The 3,888-nt window shown below is 39.8% G+C and overlaps 1 pseudogene; it reads left to right on the plus strand.

The window, feature by feature from the left end:
- The window catches only part of LOC108728010 (uncharacterized), a 6,421-nt pseudogene extending 4,683 nt beyond the window's left edge, over window positions 1-1,738 (plus strand).
- Window positions 1,739-3,888: the final 2,150 nt, after the last annotated feature.

Consider the following 3,888-nt stretch of genomic DNA (forward strand, 5'->3'; position numbering starts at 1 on the left):
ATGGCGGCCTGCTCTCAAAAAACTTTCGAGGGATGGAAATAAATAATTGAAATAAAAGAGTTATGAAAATTGTTTAGATTAAAAGCCTCCCATCTTTCTTTAGTAAAACTTCGAATTTTTGTATCAACTTCGGATTTTGAGTTTGTTATGCTGTATTTTTAGCGAGTAATTTATTGATAAAAAACGTTGCTTTATTACCTGAAACGAGTAAATACTAATTAAACCCAAAATTCATAAATAAGAAGTTCTCAGATCAAGTACAAAGAAGTTGTACAGTTAAAGAGTTTACTGATTATATGACGTAATATATATTTACTTCGTTATAGAATTTTTGAAAATATGGTCCTAATGTAATACTTTTTGTACTTCAAGTGTTGTAACAATTACTCTGTAAAAGCTTCGACATTATTTCTAAATTGACACCGAAAAACTCATCAAAGTTTTTTGAGAGCAGGCCGCCATCTTCTTTTTCCGAGTCATTAACAAATTGGTACTCTGGAATTACAAGCAATTATTTTTCATCGTACGGGCAAGTATAAATTTCAAATCAAATCTCAATAAACGACTTTTATATTTTGTGCACTAAGAATAAAACATACATATCGACTTATTTTCTAGAATCAAATTGTAATCTGTTTTACTTATATGTATGTTTGTTTTGAATTTGCACCTTGAATAACATACGAGTTACTTTTCATGGTAATATATTGTTAAATTTAAATAATATACACTTTATGTATGTTCACTTTGAACTGGCACGTTTATTAATAATATAATATATCAGTTACTTTTTTCATGGTAATATATTATTTTAGATAATCATTTGAATTTTTAAAGGTTTAAATTTTTGAGGATCTTTTTTTGAACATGGTCTGAATTTTTCATTTTTATAATTTTTTTGGGATCATCGTATCCGCATTACACGTCGATGTTGAACCTCGCGGGTATCGAGTTTCCGATGACTTTAAAAGACGTTCCGAAATTCGAACGTTTGAACGCGGTATCGATCAATGTGTACGGCATCGAGAATAAACAGATCCTTCCTCTGCGGCTCAGCGACAAGAAGGAGAAGCATGCCAACTTGTTGTATCTACAAGATCCACGCGACGACAGCCTCGATCACTTTGCGTGGATCAAGAATTTGTCTCGCCTCGTGAGCTCTCAACTCACCAAAAAGAAGAACAAGAAATTTTTCTGCGACAGGTAAGCGTGATAAAAAAAAATTGATAAAAAAACATTAAAAAAGAAATAGTGGAAAGAAATAATTTTTATTTGCAGGTGCCTTCATTACTTCAGCTCGAGCGCAAAGTTGGAGATCCACAGCAAAGATTGTGGTAAAATGAATGACTGCGCCATCCGACTACCGAGTGAGGACGACAAATGGTTGGAGTTTAGCACTGCAGAAAGGAGCGCGTACCTTTCGTGGTGTACGCCGATTTGGAGTGCATGCTGCGGAAGACGGAACCCGGCAGGGAAGACGCGTCGTCGTACGCGTATCAGCAGTACGAAGTGTATCGGGTACTGCGTGCAATGCTCGTACGACGACGCGTTATCGTCGTATCAGTTCCGTCGCGATAATGATTGTATAGCATGGTTCGCGCGACAACTCGAGGACTTGGCGCATCGCGTTAAAAATTTGGTATCGGCTAATGTGCCCATGGAAGCGTTGTCTAAACAGCAATGGGAGGCGTACCATAGCGCGACACGGTGTCACATTTGTGAGAAGCCGTTCGCGTTGGACGACACTCGGGTCCGCGATCATTGCCATCTCACCGGATGATACCGTCGTGGTCCAGCGCATGCAAATTGTAATTTGAATTATAAAAATTCTTTTTATATTCCTGTTGTGTTTCATAATTTATCGGGCAACGACGCACACTTTGTAATTTCAGAAATCGCTTACAATGGGCAAGTAGATGTTCTACCAATAACTAAAGAAAAGTATATTTCGTTTACGAAACACGTCGACAGTACAAAAGAAAAAAAATGAAAAGAATTTTAATAAAAATTGTGTAAAATTGCGATTCATAGACTCGTACAAGTTTCTCAGTGCAAGTCTCGACAAATTGGCGTCGTATCTCAAGAAAGAAAAATTAAAAATTGTACGTTCCGAATTTTCAACTTTATCCAACGAAGAATTCGAATTACTAATGCGAAAAGGTGTATTTCTGTACGAGTACGTTGACTGCGTTGAAAAATTGGATGACACGCGCTTACCACCTCGCGAATCATTTTATAGTTCGTTGACGGGCGATATCGTATCCGAGAGCGATTACGCTCACGCTGCGAACGTCTGGCAGCGATTCTCTGTACGAACGCTCGGCGAGTACAGTGATTTGTACTTGAAAACCGATGTCTTGTTGTTGGCTGATATTTTCGAAAATTTCCGCGAAAGTTGTGTAGAGAGTTATGATCTTGATCCTGCACATTACTATACATTGCCCGGTTTCACATGGGATGCCATGCTAAAACACACGCATGTAAAATTTGAACTTCTCACCGACATAAATATGGTTCTGTTCATTGAGCGCGGTATACGCGGTGGCCTCAGCCAATGTTCCAGATACGCGCAGGCCAATAACAAGTATATGCGTTCGTACGATCCATCGAAACCGTCGTCATACTTAATGTACTACGATGTTAACAATCTATATGGATGGGCGATGTGTCAACCATTGCTATACGCCGACTTTCGATGGGTCGAAGACGCTGCTAACTTCGACGCGAGCGCAGTCGCTCCGGATTCGTCCACCGGTTATATTCTCGAGGTCGATTTCGAGTATCCACAACATCTACACGATCGACACACTGACTTGCCTTTCTGCCCGACGCGTGATAAACTGCCCGGCAAGCGCGAGGATAAACTTCTCGCGACACTATACGATAAGCAGCGTTACGTCATCCACTATCGCAATCTGCAGCAATGTACTCGTCACGGTCTTCGCATAATGAAGATACATAGGGTACTGCAATTCACTCAATCCGTCTGGCTCCGTGATTATATATTGAATTGAATACGCAATTTAGAACGCGCGCGAGAAATGATTTCGAAAAAAATTTGTGCAAATGAATGAACAATGCGGTATTTGGTAAAACTATGGAAAACGTTCGAAATCACGTCGATGTGAAATTGATAACGAAATGGGACGGAAAACGGTACGGTGCGGAGGCAATGATCGCGAAACCGAATTTTCATAGTCGTAGCGTCTTTGTAGAAAATTTGATCGCCATCGAACTGCGCAAACTCGAGGTGAAACCGGTGTGAACCTGGCGCCCAACTTTATCAAAATTAAAAATTAATACCGTAGGGCGTTTGTACTTCGTTTGTACCCGTTTGTACCTCCCTTATTTTCGTTTGTACCTCAAACAGTTAAACAAAAAATGAAATACAAAAAATGGCCAGCGCCCAAGTTTAATATTTTTTAATTTCATTTATGCCATTCGAAAGAGAATCGTTTGTACCCGTTTGTACCTCCCTTACTTTCGTTTGTACCTCAAAGGGTTCGGAGATACAGCGCTTTTCAATTTTTGCACAAGCCCTATATAGCTAACTTTGCCAATTTTCAAGATATCGAAACGGGACCAACGGCATTCGAAAGAGAATCGTTTGTACCCGTTTGTACCTCCTTCACTTTCGTTTGTACCTCGAAGGGTTCGGAGATACCGCGCTTTTCAATTTTTGCACAAGCCCTATATAGCTAACTTTGCCAATTTTCAAGATATCGAAACGGGACCAACGGCATTCGAAAGAGAATCGTTTGTACCCGTTTGTACCTCCCTCACTTTCGTTTGTACCTCGAAGGGTTCGGAGATACCGCGCTTTTCAATTTTTGCACAAGCCCTATATAGCTAACTTTGCCAATTTTCAAGATATCGAAACGGGACCAA

The sequence above is a fragment of the Mycetomoellerius zeteki genome, unplaced genomic scaffold (assembly GCF_001594055.1).
Source record: "Mycetomoellerius zeteki isolate Tzet28-1 unplaced genomic scaffold, Tzet1.0 scaffold570, whole genome shotgun sequence".
Taxonomy (NCBI): Eukaryota; Metazoa; Arthropoda; class Insecta; order Hymenoptera; family Formicidae; genus Mycetomoellerius; species Mycetomoellerius zeteki.